Source organism: Physeter macrocephalus, chromosome 18 (genome assembly GCF_002837175.3).
Source record: "Physeter macrocephalus isolate SW-GA chromosome 18, ASM283717v5, whole genome shotgun sequence".
In the NCBI taxonomy this organism is placed as follows: Eukaryota; Metazoa; Chordata; class Mammalia; order Artiodactyla; family Physeteridae; genus Physeter; species Physeter macrocephalus.
Genome location: NC_041231.1, coordinates 64,531,649 through 64,546,453, shown reverse-complemented (window position 1 = coordinate 64,546,453; position 14,805 = coordinate 64,531,649). Strand labels below are relative to the sequence as shown.

Sequence of the window (14,805 nt, the reverse complement as noted above, 5' to 3'; positions counted from 1 at the left end):
GGAGCGGCTGGGCCAGTGAGCCATGGCCGCTGAGCCTGCGCGTCCGGAGCCTGTGCTCTGCAACGGGAGAGGCCACAACAGTGAGAGGCCCACATAACAACAAAAATAAATAAATAAAAAAAATAAAAGCCACGATGAAAGTTCATCTCAGATACTTTCCTTCTAATAGTAAAAGCCTTGCAAAGAAATTGTATTTTATCCTAGTAGATTTACTTAGTGCAGTGGAAAACAAAGCACTGGTCAGAAAGAGTAAACATTTACGAAACAACACACCATCATCATTAGCTGGTAGTGGTGAGTAGTGTTGTTCAGTTAATGCATGTGTCAAGGTAAAGTCAGATTGGTAAAACTGACATTTCACTGGAAATGTGTGGATTAGACATTTTTATTTGTATAAATATGGTAATTTAGATATAATGACAATACTTTTAAACCCCCTTAAAGAATGAGTTATGCTTTCCACTTCAATGTTTTTAGATTTTATCATCGATGTGATGTTTCTTTACTGACAGAGGGGAGAAAATGTACGTTGATAAATTCTACAATTATGCTTTTATTTCTACCTTCAGTTTTAAACCACTTAAAAATTCCCCTGGAAAATATGTATTTAGAAAAGCATAAATCTAGGACATGGTCATTTTATCAGCATATTTGAATATAATATTCACTCACAAAAATGATTTCATTCAAGGTAATTAAAGAAGAGATCATAAAATATTTCTCCTGCTTTTCCAGGATTTGTCCCATTCTTTGTCTTTACAGGTGGGCGTGGTTTCTCTTTTTTCCTAATGTTACCTGTGCTTTGCTTGCCCTTTCCTCTTGCTTCCTGGTGTGCCTGGTGTTAACTCACTGTGAACACCTTGACTCTCCTCCTTGCTTTGAGGTCTGGGTGTCCTCATTCTTTGGTGATAATGTTACTACAGAAACACTTTAGCTTGATCCCTGGAATTTCGAGGATGTCATAACACAGCTACTTCCTGTCCCCTCTTCCTGCTTCTTTATCCCTTTCAAAGTGTTGCCTTGGCCGCATATAAATTCAGGCAGATATTTCTGCAGTTTCTAAATTCTTACTGCAGAGACTTAGAGCCAAAATGATTTCCAAAAAGTACCTTCTCTAAGGCATTCTCCATCTCTTACTGTTGTTTTCCAATTTATAGGCCTTTAGAACTAGTACAAAAAAATCTGTCTTAATAATGAGCTCTTTCTGATAAGTCAACTCTTAAACATTATTTTAACATAATTTTATGGTGAATATTATCTGCTACAGTTTTATGTATTTTAATTATTAACTTATTGATTGCACCTTGAGGCCTTTTACACAAAGGATGCAATTTGAATAAGGCTGTGGTAAGCCATTTAATCTGTTTACAACTGTATTATGTTTCATTTCAGCCAGTAATGAGAACTCCTTCTAGTGGAGTCCATGGCACGATGATTTACATGTAAATATTGTTTTAAAAGCTATACTTCTGTTAAATTTAGATGTTCACATTCAAGGTCATTCATAAAACTTTATGTGATTTTTTAAAAGGTCATTTAAATCTGCCTGTAGGATGGGTAAGTTTACTGCCTAGAGAAAAGGGAGAGATGGTACTTTCGGATGAGGGAGAGAATTCTGAATAATCAGTGGCAGCTAGATGGAATTAATTTCAGTACCACTGGGGATGAATTAGATTTCGTTTAAGCCACTGTTGGTTGGAGCCAAAAAATCATTCCTGTTGATCATCTGAGGCCCAGCCCCTGTGTTAGCCTTTTCCTAAATATCTGAGCCAGCAGTGACTACCCCCCTCAATACCCCTTTTAATGTCAACTAGATTTTAAGTGTCTAAGTAGTAGAAACCTTATCTTAAAGCTTTTATCCTCTTCCCACCCTCGTGGCAGGGAGAGAAAGCTGTATACGTATGTAGTCTTTCCTCACTATGTGTTCATTGGTTGAAAATGGTCTTAGTAGGTCAAGCTATTAGTTTTCCTCATTACACGTTCCCGGATGTGTTACTTTTTTTTTTGCCCCCTCTCCCTTCATATTTGAATTTAGCTGTAGTAATAAAGACCTGCTTTCCATTTAAAAGGTATAATTAATCAGGAACAAGTTATCATTGTTTCAGGGAACCCCTCCAGCCAGATGACTTGCTCTTCTCACTGTTGCTTATAAGGTGGCTTTTCCTTAGACAAGTGGACCCTGAGTGCCAGAGTGAGAGGCTTGTGGTGTTTTCTCTTCATAAAGAGAAACCAAACCCTAAAGGAGAACATTTTCTATACTGTTTGTAGAGTTTATCGACAGTGAAGGAAAAAAACAGCTATCAACAAGAGATATAGAGGCATATGAAGTTAAAAAAAATGTTATTCTTTTCCTTAGAAATATTTACTATTTTAAATGGCTCTTAGAAAAGTTGACTGATTTAGAGTAAACTTGCTACCCACTGGCATGTGTAAGCCATTTGGAGTAATTTGTTAAAATAGCGAATGCTAGCATTTGAGTTCCTGCAGTGTGCCTGGCACTTTATGAAAATATTCTTATTTAGTCTTCAGGAATTCATATGAAGTGGGCATTATTATTATCTGAATTTTGCAAAGAGACACCCTGAAGCTCAGTGAGTTTCCTAGTAAGTGAAAGGTCCAAGGTTTACAGGATCTTTCTGTCTGCTGTATAGGCCATACACAAACACTAGATCTGCATGGATGGAATTGTCCTCTTCATTTAGAAAGATGAAAAAGAAAGGCAGAATATTGAAAGAAACAGAGGAATAGGCATTTCCGAACACCAGGTAGCTTAATTACTGAGCCCTAAATTTAGCAGAGGGGTGAAGAAAATCCCATGATCCTCATTTTTGGAAAGAAGTCTAATTTTTTTAGACTAGAAGAGGTTACATATTCATAGTATTTAAACTCTCTATATACCAATGCTTTAACGACTGTGAGGGAAAAAATATGTATAAGATGTGCCTCATGGCCTCAAGGAATAGTCTGTACCAGACTGATAGAACTTTTATCTTATTATAATACAACTATTGAATTACCTTCTAATTAGTTATAAGCTTTTTGAGGGGTGGAGACCATGGTTTGTTTTTTTTTTCCGGTTTAAATTTGAGTAACATTTATTGGTACTTGGAAATTTTTCACATACCTTAATAAATGAAACACTAGCCTCTCGAACAGAGTAGTTCAGCTTGTTTCAAAGGCAGTATGGTCTGATAGGGACAGTGTAGACTTTGGAATCAGACCAGAGCTCGGGCCCCATCTGCTGATTATTAGCTGTGTGACTTTGATAAGTCAACGTCTCCGAACTTAAGTTTTCTTGTCCCTCAAATAAGGATCGTAATGGAATTAAATGGTAATACTCTTAGTGAACTGCTTATTATTAGTGTCTAATGTATAGAAGATAATCAATAAAATGTCCTCCTTTAGTGCTCATTTAATGTGAGGTAAGAAGTGATAAGTACAACGTGAGGGCAAGCTCAAGAGTGAGATGTTGCACCCACCCAGGGCACTCAGAGAGGGCTCCGTGGGGAAACTGATATTTGAATTGAACCAACCTTGAAAGGTGATGGGATTTGTACACGTAGCATTGGGACGCATGAGTGTTTCATGGCTCATGAAATATTTATATAAAGGCTGTTGGTAACATAATGGAGGATCCTTTACACCATGGTTTGGCTAAAGACACAGATCCACTCCTCCAGTGGATGAATCTTACACTGAACCTTGTAAAAGCTGAGTGCCTGTTGTTAGGTCTCAGTGATGGTATTCTTGCTGGATACGGAGAAGTACCAGGCTGGCTTCACTGCTGTCTGGTGGTCTTAATCCAGGAAGAGAGATTAGAAAATCTAAGTGAGTGGTTGCTTTATATGTGTGTTTGGATTTTGCCCCAGAATGTCAGGTGTCCAAAGAAAGTTGGCGATGAGTGCTGAGATGAGATCTGTGCAGAGTTCAGTTTTCTAACGAGCGCCAAAAGGCTAACTTCTAGGTAATCACTTAAGATACCTTTTAGGCCTTGACGTGATCCACAGGTGGTTTAGATCAGTGCCTCTCAGATTTTTCATGTTTGTCACACATATTTGGATATTTGAATTTGGGTGGCACATGTCAAGGATTTGGGTTGACCCCTTCCTTGGCCTTGCCCATACATCTTACTTGGAGCAAGTTGTGCCTTCCTCAAAATCGTATCTGAGGACCTGCTAGGCTCAGGGTCCCACCTGGTTGATGTCACAATGACCATCTTTCTTCAGCTGCAGCAAAGATGATTTTACCCTTTGATCAGAATTTAAAGAACTGGTTCAGAAGAGTTCATGGGATACTTGATGGGCTCGATCCTGGGCAACATAGATACCATAGACATTCAGCATCTCCAAGGCAGTATTACTCGTTTTCAATAGTTTAGTGCCCTAGGACACAGCATAGTTTTATTTTATTTTTTTAAAATCTATGCTGAATCCCTAGATGAACGCATCCCTTTTTTAAGGCTTCTAATGTATCTCTCCAGCCTAGTCTATTGCCTGAGCTCTAGACCCTGATAGCCAAGTGCCTACTTGGGATCTACATTCTAGATCATACAAACTTGATAATATTGAAAGCATCTCAAACTTGAAGTCTCCAAAAGTGAGCCCCTGGTCCACCAGCCTGCCCCAGATCAACTCCTCCTACAGCCTTTTCCATCTCAGATAATGGCAGTTTCATTCTTTAAGTTGCTCAGATCAGAAACCTTGATGTACATACGGTCTTTGACTCTTTCTTTTGTTCCTACCCTCTCAGCAAATCCTTTCGGTTCAGCCTTGAAGTACATCACTTCTTACCACCCCTGCCACCAAACGCTGGTCCACGCCATCACCATCTCTCACTTGGATTATCGCAGCAGCTTCCTAATTGCTTTTCCAGCTCTTGTCTCAGAAGATTTGATCATTGTCAATAGAGCAGGGGAAGAAGGGCCGCTGTTTAGGCCAGTATTTTCTCTAAAAGCAATTTAAAATTCCTTCAAGCCCTTGGACAAAAGTTCTCTGAATACCCCGTAGAGTTTCATGCCCCAGATTTTGAGAGGAGTGATTTTTCCCCTGTGTATTGTTGACCATAATGTAAGAGTTGCTCAGTATGGCCCCTGTGAATGTCTGACTTGGAATTGACCAGTCTCTTGATTGCCTGTTGCCCTATATACCTTAGATATATTACTAATCTTAAAGTAATGTGAATGTTATAAACTATACTCACTACCCAAAGTATACTGAACATAATCTCATCTTCTTTTTAATGATTTAGAATGAACTTCAGGATTTGGACCTGCTGCAGGCTGGTCATTAGGAACATCAGTTACCACTGTGCAGTAAAGAAAGTGCTGGTTAGGAGAGATTTCCAGTTGAGTTAAGTGTCAGAAAAAGCAGCTCTCTCTCTCTAATATTAAAAATAGTTTATTAAATTTTTCTGGTTATTTTTTTCCTCTGAAATTTGGAACATAAGGTCATCTACGGTATGATGGTAGTGTATTTTGTTGTGGACTTGCCAGCATTGATGGTTGACTGGTGGATTTCATATATCACTTAAAAAAGGAAAGTTCAGTAATTGACTTGTGCAGGTATTTTATTTGACTTGTATATGCCTTAACTGCTTTATTTTATATTTATTTCCCGGCCATGTAGCCCTGAGGCCCTTTCTGGTTTAGTGGCAAAGTAAAAGCTACTAATGAGAATGTCTTTGGGACATAATTATGTAGATTTAAAGGAGCAATGTCGTTTTAATTATGCCCTTTAGCTAGTGCACTTGCATATGAAACCCATTCATGTCTCAGTATATTTCCCTCTGAAACTTTGCTTTTCTCAGGCCTTAAATTACTAATCAACTCATGGGTGTACCCGAAGGTTATGTCAGCTGAGTTGAAGACTGCCAAAGAATGTGTTTAAACTATTAATCCAAAATATACAGATGTTTATAGTTAGAAAAAATGGCCTGTGGATGTATAGTGTTCTTTGCTGGATTCATGAAGAGAAATTCCAGCATTGTGTGTGTCTAGGAGTTTCCTCCTTCCTTCCCTCCCTAAATAAAAAACACACTTTGATTGTAATGTGTGCAAACATGTAATATATTGTTTCCCCTGGATAATTTTGTTAAACCCAGTGAACTTGAAGTAACATAGTAATTTTTCTTTAAGTTAAAAAGTTTTTTTTAACATCTTTTCTTTTTTGGCTTGTTTACTATCATTATAAGTGTCTAGATTTAGCAGAAAAGTAACTACCTTGAAGATATGAAATGACTTATTCATTTATAGGACAAAAGTATGAAGCTACCTGAACCCTACTTTGTGGGCAGTTTTGTTTTTATTTCTGAGAAGCTAAAATAGGGAAAATCCTTGGTAAATCTTAAGGAAAAAAGTTCTAAAAATCTTTTGAGGCTAAATTTCCTCTCAAATAGTGAAATCATAGAATTCAGAACAGGAGTAAGTAAACTTTGTTTACAGGGAGAGATAGTAAATATTTTTGGCTTTGTGGACCATGTTTTCGTTGCACTTACTCTGATGTATGCAGCCTGCAAGCACCCACAAACAATATCTAAACATATGGATAAGATGATGTCATTATGACAAAAACAGGCAGTTGTCTGGATCTGGCCTGTGGGCCAGAAATAGTTTCAGACTCCTTATTTAGAACATGGATTCTTTAAGTTTTCTCTTTATTCAGTTTTCAAACTGTCATTCATCAAATACCTGATATGTGTTTTAGCTACTTTTATATACTTTTAATCAATGATCATCACAGTAACTTATGAAACAGTTGGAGAAAATACTTCTTAAAATTTTTACATTATGAAAAATTTCAAACTTGTACAAACAGAAATCCCCATATGCTAGTTTGCAACCAATGACCCTGGGACCAGGAGGTAGAGAGGAGGCTGTGGCCAGAGCTGGATTGGGTCTGGCCTGGTTCAAACTCCGCTCCAACCTGACAGAGAATACCAGCCGGTTTGGGGTCTCTGCCTTTGCCTCTAAGTCCCAATGGGACTTTTCCCCCCAAGGTTACTAATTAAAGATAAAATTTTTAAATAAATAATTTCTTGATGTGTCTTGAAAAAGATATGTCAAACAATTATTAGTTTTTCTAATTTCATTTATCCCTTTTTATTCTTTATATTTTCTCTGAAGTGTTTTAAGGCAAGTTTTAGATTATGTCATGCGATACCTACATAGTACTTTAATATGTAGAAAACATTTTCTTACATAATTGTAATACCATTATCTTACCGCTTGGCAAAATTAGCAATAATTTGTTGATAACATCTGATATCTAGACCATGTTGAAATTTCCCCAGTTGCCTAAAAATATATATATATATTTAACATCTGATTTCTTTGAAGTAGGATCTACATATGTTACATTTGGCTGTTGTCTCATCAATCTCTTTTAGTGATCTGTTATTTACCTCCCCCTTTTGTTCTTTTTTTTTCTCTTTTTGCTTGTTTTATCAGTCTATAACTTACTGAAGAAATGAAGCAGTTCTATAGAATTTCACATTCTGGATTTATTTGTTTGCTTCCTGTGGTATCATTTAATTTGTTATTATTTCTCCTGTAAATTGAGTTAGTTGTAAAGACTTTTCTAAATTCAGATTCAACCTTTTTGGCAAGAATCCTTCATAAGAGGTACTTTGTTTTTCATATTGTGTCCCATTAGGAGGCACATTGATAGCCTGAACCTTCCATTGTAAAGTTCCCCTTAACTTTTCATCTAATGGTTTTTATCCGTTGAATACCCATTGATTTCCCAAATCAGTTATCTTATTTTCATTTCTACATTTATTAGCTACAATTCTTCTGTAAAGAATGTTCCCACACTATCTTGGTATTTATTTCATAACGAAGGCAGTATTTTTGAATCTCAGTTTCAAGTTTGGCATTGAATCTCAAATAGGTTAAATGAACTGCCTCAAGTCACTAACATACTAACCTAAGTAGCTCAGAATCAAACTGAAATTTTTTTCTCAGGGCCTCTCACTGTTGTGGCATCTCCCGTTGCAGAGCACAGGCTCCGGACGCGCAGGCTCAGTGGCCATGGCTCACAGGCCTAGCTGCTCCGCGGCATGTGGGATCTTCCCGGACCGGGGCACGAACCCATGTCCCCTGCATCGGCAGACGGGCTCTCAACCACTGCGCCACCAGGGGAGCCCCAAACTGAAGTTTTTGATAGCCATTCTGGTTGCCTCAGATACACAAGAGTGGGAACCAGTGGACCAACATTGTACAAGTTCTTCTTGGTTCAGAAGTTAAAGAGTGAGAAATAGAGTGATTTGGGATAATTTCTCTTTACTCTCTCTGTCCTCCCCCCCACCCCAAATAAATTCAGAAAAGAGTAGGTAGTTTTATCTGATAAACTACAGAGATAGTTTTCCAGAGCAGTCGAGTGCTTGGAAATGAAATTACTTGGATTCCTATTCCAGCTCTACCTCTTAGCAGCTGTAATCTGACTTTTGGCAGCTTACCCTTTCCAGGCTCAGTTTCCTTGCCTGTAAATGAGGATCCTAACAGTATCTGCCTTAAAGGGTTGTTGTAAGGATTAAATGAAGTTGATACAAGGAAAGGGCTTAGAGCAGTGGCTTGCATATAATAAGCACTCAGTACCATTTAGCTTCTCAGAAATAAAACTATCCCACAGTTAACATTTTTAATTCTACTGGCCATCCAAACCAAACATTCGAAAAATGTAGTAATCGTTAGGTAAATAATATGATGTTGTGCTGTTGATGCTTAAAAGTGATGGTAGGTGAGAATTGAGGTGGTCTTATTTTGCAGACCTAAGAATAGCATGAACCCGAGGAGTGGCAACTGTGGCTGCCCATTTCTATGATAGCTGTAATTGCAGAGAATCATGGTTTTACAGCTTTAGTTACACACATAGAATTATTAAGCGAATTTGTGGATAGTGATTGAAGAGATGTATGTTATCTGCATGTTCTGCATTTTAGATATTTTATTTTTTATTTTTTTATTTATTTTTGGCTGCATTGGGTCTTCGTTGCTGCACGCAGGCTTTCTCTAGTCGCGGCGAGCGGGGGCTACTCTTCACTGCAGTGCGCGGTCTTCTCATTGCAGTGGCTTCTCTTGTTGCGGAGCACGGGCTCTAGGCACGTGGGCTTCAGTAGTTGTGGCACGCGGGCTCAGTAGTTGTGGCTCACGGACTCTAGAGCACAGGCTCAGTAGTTGTGGCGCACAGGCTTAGTTGCTCCGTGGCATGTGGGATCTTCCCGGACCAGGACTTGAACCCGTGTCCCCTGCATTAGCAGGAGGATTCTTAACCACTGTGCCACCAGGGAAGTCCCCTAGATATTTTATTATTGAATTTCTCAATGTGAAGAATATTTCTTTTTGGAGTCTAAAGCTTTTCTCTGAGCACAGTAGGAAAAGGTGTCACGTCATATTTTCAACAGGGTTAAAATATTGTACAGTGTGTGGAAAAAGCAAAATGCACTCCGCCCCTCACCTTTCAATTACCTACCTTTCTACTTGCTAGAGTTATAGATAGTATCACTATATTTAAGTTGTGTTTATAGTCATGTCTTAGTTATATTGGGAGTATTTTTAAAGACCAATTTTAAAAGATTCTTTTAGCAGAGTATTTTAAACCATTTTATAAAGCAATGGAAATCATAATTCTATATTTCAAGATGAAGTGAAATCTGCTTTAACTTTATCATTTCGTATTATTTTTCTTATGGTTGACATTTTAAGACTGGACTGAAGGTATGTGTATGCATTTGATTTGATCGTAGACTATTCTTGTTTGTTCACAGCCATTTCTTCTCTGATTTGTTGTACAATATTATGAAAGGTTTTTCCCTGTTTGTTTCTTGAGTTGTCAAGTACCTTTTGAGCCATATTCAAAAGGACAGTTATGCTATAGATATGTGTTTTACCTCATTTAAAATTTTTCTGAGTATTTGAAAGTGCGTTCTGTTTGGCCATGTGAATCAGAATGGGTACAGTGGTCCAATTTTTTAGATGTATAGTAGGCAGATTTTTTTGTCCATGACCAATAATATGATTTGTTATGGTGTGACCCAAATGCAGTGAGTAGCTTGGTTTGGTTACTGTAAAGTTCCAGCTGTTTTTATCAGTCTCCGCTCATTATTTATGTGAGATTGTATCACCCAGCCTGAAGTAGGAAGAGGCAGCATGCACAGAGCTCCAGGTTTGCAGGCCTGTGTTTACATTTCCGTGAAAGAAAACACTATTTATTCCCTAAGCCAGCTTTTCAGTATTATTTGTTTACCACATGCCCCAGAATTTCTGTTTTTGGGAATGGAACGCCATTATAGAAAGTTCTGATTGAATAGAATACCATTAGGCACAGTAATCATAGCTTTTTAATTTTAACAGTTTTGATTTTCAAATAAAGGAAAATGTATATAAATTTCTATTCTTACAGAGCTATTAAGGGAATAATAAAAACGATCAGCAAGTATGTGAGTAAATGTGCAGATCAGCGAGCTCTCAGTCTCCAAGGGGCTGCGCCAGCCCAGGGCTTCTGATGCAAACACACCTCTCTCCAACTTCTGGCAGGGCCGGAGTGTCCAAAGGAACACTGGATCTGAAGGCTAAAGGTCACAGAACAGCCCCTGGCCTCTGCTTACGGAGTTCTGCACCTCTACTTTCTCTTCTACAAAAAGAAGGAAATAATACCTGCTTTTTTTTCTGTGAGGATCAAAGGTTAAGTAAGTTTCTTGAAGTGAGTATTCTCAAGTACAGATTGCTAGAGCATCGGAGATGGGCTGTACCAGTTGTGAAGGAGGGTGATGATGCTTGTCTTGGTCTGTTAAGGTTTGACTTGGTTCATTTTATGATCTTGGTCAAGAGGAGCTGCCTTCCCGGAGGCCTGTCCTGTGCCCTCATCTCTGTGTGGGAACAGTAATCCCTAGTTTGCGTTGGTTCTTGTGAGGAGCAGTGATAGTGTCCGCCAGGTGCCCAGCACACGGCCAGGCACACGTAGGTGCTCTGTGCGTGGTCACTGCTGTTGTTGTTTGCTTTAAAAGATCGTCATTTTGTGCATATTACTGTGAAAGGAACTGAACCCTTTTGGTAGAAGGAGGAAGTTGTAAATATTAACTAGCATGTGTCATTTGCGGAGAGTGTCAGTTTCTAGTAATTTTATTTTTATGTTAATAATATTAATTAAAAGTCAGTGTTGGAAAATTAAGTGAACAATATTGACTTTTCTTGAAAGCAAAACATCGATAATGAAAATAAGGAAGTTCGAAGCTTACATTTCATTTATACTTAAGATCTTTCCTTTCATATACTGTGTTCATTACTTAGGCATTTTAAAAAATTAGAATTTGAACATAAAGTTATGGAAGTAAAAGTATAATTAAATGAGAAATACTTGTATGTTAAAGTTCAGTTTCTGCTTGTGAATTCTAAGGTGAATTCATAGCCTCCCGCTTTCTTTTCATTCTCACTCTTGGCTTCGGTTAGCTCTGTGAGCTATCCTTGCCCATTGTTTTCTCGTGGACATGGACATGAATGGTGTGTGCACAAGAAACCACCTTTTTAATTCATTAATTCATCATGGCAGCTGCCCAGCCTTGGCAGCATCTTTAAGAAAGGTAATAGAAACACTTATCTAGGAAAATGTGAGGAACCGAAGTTAACGCATGTGAAGGAGCTGTGTATAATAAGCCTTTTAAAATTCTGTTTTATGTAGGTTTATAGTACAAGCCAGATGCCTTTCTTTTAGCTTTTTGGTTTCATACCTTATCAGTATTGTGGAGTGGAAAATGATTTCTTACCATTTCTTTTGTGATCATTTAACAAATGTCTTCAATTTCCTTCTAGGATCTATGAACTTGATTGTGTTTTCCCACTCACTGTCAGTAATCTTGTCCATCACAATTCTCTATAATCTGAGGACTTTCTCTTGGTACCTATAAACAGCATTGTTTTCTAACATTCAGATAATTTTTCTGATTGTAAGTGGTGTAAAATACTTGGGTATTTAACATTGAAAGGATTAATTGCTTTCTGGGGATTTTAATGAAAAGAAGGTATTAAGTGGCTTTCCAGGATGTCCTAGATAAACTAAGGATTCTCGTCAGCCTTTTGTCTATAAAACTGAAGTTTAGTTAGGCGGAAAATAAACCATGCCATTCAACATATTTTCTATAATTGACTTAATTTCATGATTGGAAGTAAAGCATTGGGATTTTTGTTCAAAAAATAAAATATCTTGTCCTACATGATAATAAGGAGCTAGGTATGCCACTGTGACCATTTCATATCCTGTAATTCACAGCAGCCTCTTGTTATATGCTCAAAATGTCAAATCTCATGACAGTTTTTGAAGAATGTTGTAAAAATGTTGTGTTTCTGTTAGTAAAGTTGATTTAACTTTTTACTTACACAAAGTAGATCTAATCTTATAACTAAACATAACTTTTGGTATAGTTATTCATGGTATGTCTGATGTATGAACAGTATGATCTAAAAGAATAATTGACGGTGGTGCCTACTTTTCAATCTAGGAAAATAGGAGGAATAATCGTACTTTGATAATACTGTTATATGCTGGTTAAATTTTTTTTAATTGAAATATAGTGATGTACAATATTATTTAAGCTACAGGTGTATAACATAATGATTTACAATTTTTAAAGGTTATAGTCCATTTATAGTTACTATAAAATATTGGCTGTATTCCCTGTGTTGTACAGTATATCCTTGTAGCGTATTTGTTTCACACATAATAGTTTGTACCTCTTAATCCCCTACCCCTATCTTGCCCTCCCTCTTCCCTCTCCCCACTGGTAACCCACTAGTTTGTTCTCTATATCTGTGAGTCTTTTTCTTTTTTATTATATTCACTAGTTTGTTTTATTTTTTAGATTCCACATATATGTGATTATCATATGTACTTGTTACATTTTATATTTCAGATTTGAAACACATTAATTTGATTTAAAAAAAAAAAACAAACACTTTCAGAGCAAGTGCTTTAGAGTTAGTCAGACCTGAATTTAGATCTGAGTTCCACTACTGACCAGCTGTGCAGGCTTTGTGAAGTAAGTTGCTTTATTTCTCTAAACCTTAGTCCCTTGTCTATTAAATGGGACTGAAGCCTTTTTCTAAGTGTTGTTAGGACTTAGGCAAAATAAAATATGTAAAAACGTACCTAGAATGGAGCAAGCACTCAATAAAGGATGGCTGTTACTGTGGTTAGAAAATAACTTTTCTTTGCCAGAAAGCAGAACACAAATGTTGGAATATGAATTCAAGATTATTGTTGAATTTGAGCTTTGGACACTGTTTCAAGGATGAGAAGATATAGTTCACACTGGTTGTCAGTTTTTAGTGAGAGACCTCAAGAAGGTGCATAAAGTTTCTTAATCTTCACGTTGTAAAGCTGAAGAGCATTTTTTAAATTGAAACTACCATCAAACTGGCATCATTTCTATAAGTTTTTTGCCCCCAAGATATTCACATTGACAATTCATGCATAGAATTTCATTGGAAAAGAAAATCTATTTGATTTACATAATGATAAAATAATAAAGAATGCCAGTGTTCCTCTAGTCTCTTGTATGGAGGTATCAAAAACCCAAATCAAAAATACATGAAAAGCATTTTCTTATTTTTTTTAAACTTTCAGTTACTTCACTTTAGCGACCACCTGTCATCTCTGTCAGAAGATTTTGCACAAACTTAGAATTTTATTGTTACTGAGTTTTAAAGCGGCAACATTGGAAATGACATATTTTCTTTAAATTATTATAAAGCAAGAGTTCCTACGTATCAATTAGGTGATGAATAAGAGTTATGGGTTTTTCTTCCCCCTATGATCTTTCTACACTGACTCTTATTAGAGCAAACAGCAGTGAATACATTCTTTTCTTAAGTATGAAATACAATGCAAGTGAGGCTCACAAAACCAAAACTTGTTTGTGAGCTACCTGGCAGATTGGCAAATTACAGTTGTTATTAGCCAGGTTCATAGTTTCCAAAGACTTAAAATCAGAACCTACCTCCTTAGGAGATGAGTGAAAATGCACAATGCAGGTCACCTCCTTGAGTCACCAGAACGGCGCCATCCTGACTTCCTGTGTTGTCTGTGTGTGTGACCTCCAGCCACCCCTGGTCCTGCTGTGAGTGTTAACTTCTTCACGTCTGTCTCACTCTGTATTTGTTGAAATGTTTCTCTGTGTTTGTCTTATCAGTGAATATTTTGCATCTCTAACTAGAATTTTAAAACCCTTGATTTTCTTTTAAACTGTGCCTTTATTTTCTGCCTTCTTTCTCCAGTGTCCAGCATAGCACTCTGCAGTCTATTTCTTTAAGGAAAAAAGTTTAATTAATGAACAAGATGCTGTCAGTGTAGTATAGTAAAAAGAGAAGAAAAGGCAGATTAAAGCTTCTTTTTATTTTGCTTTTTTCAGTCCCCAGTTGAATGGCCTGGTGTTGAGCAGCAGCCAAAACCGTGGAGTTTGAGATTACTTGTTTTACTATTGAATGAAGGCTCAGCTGAGAGAGAAGAGATGGGTTTTAGTGCATTTTCTTTCCCTTGGTGGAATTCAGGTGACTTTCCTTTGTACATTGTGTCACCACAATTTAGGAGCTAAACAGCTTGTGCTTGTTGGTCAGGTGGCTTGATTCTGCAGCTTTTCGGGGCATGATGTTTTCATAATAGAAGGGAAGGGTAGATAATCATCCTCTGAGGCTTTAAGGAATTCAGACAGTTCATTACACATTTATATGCTATTTTATGTGCATACCTATGGAATTTAATTTGTAATTTCTGGAGACCCTCAATATCAAGGGTAGTGGGCATAAGGTAGAGAGATGTA

At 37.3% G+C, this 14,805-nt stretch overlaps 1 protein-coding gene and 1 long non-coding RNA gene across 5 annotated transcripts in view; one reads left to right on the top strand and one right to left on the bottom strand.

Moving 5' to 3' along the window:
- Window positions 1-14,058, bottom strand: part of LOC114484198 (uncharacterized) — a 19,348-nt gene extending 5,290 nt beyond the window's left edge. Inside the window, exon 1 of the long non-coding RNA XR_003676801.2 lies at window positions 13,987-14,058. This is a non-coding gene — a long non-coding RNA (uncharacterized lncRNA). The remainder of the gene's footprint in view (window positions 1-13,986) is intronic.
- The window catches only part of PRIM2 (DNA primase subunit 2), a 295,574-nt gene that overhangs the window by 222,618 nt on the left and 58,151 nt on the right, over window positions 1-14,805 (top strand). The gene's annotated exons all lie outside the window — the stretch shown is intronic.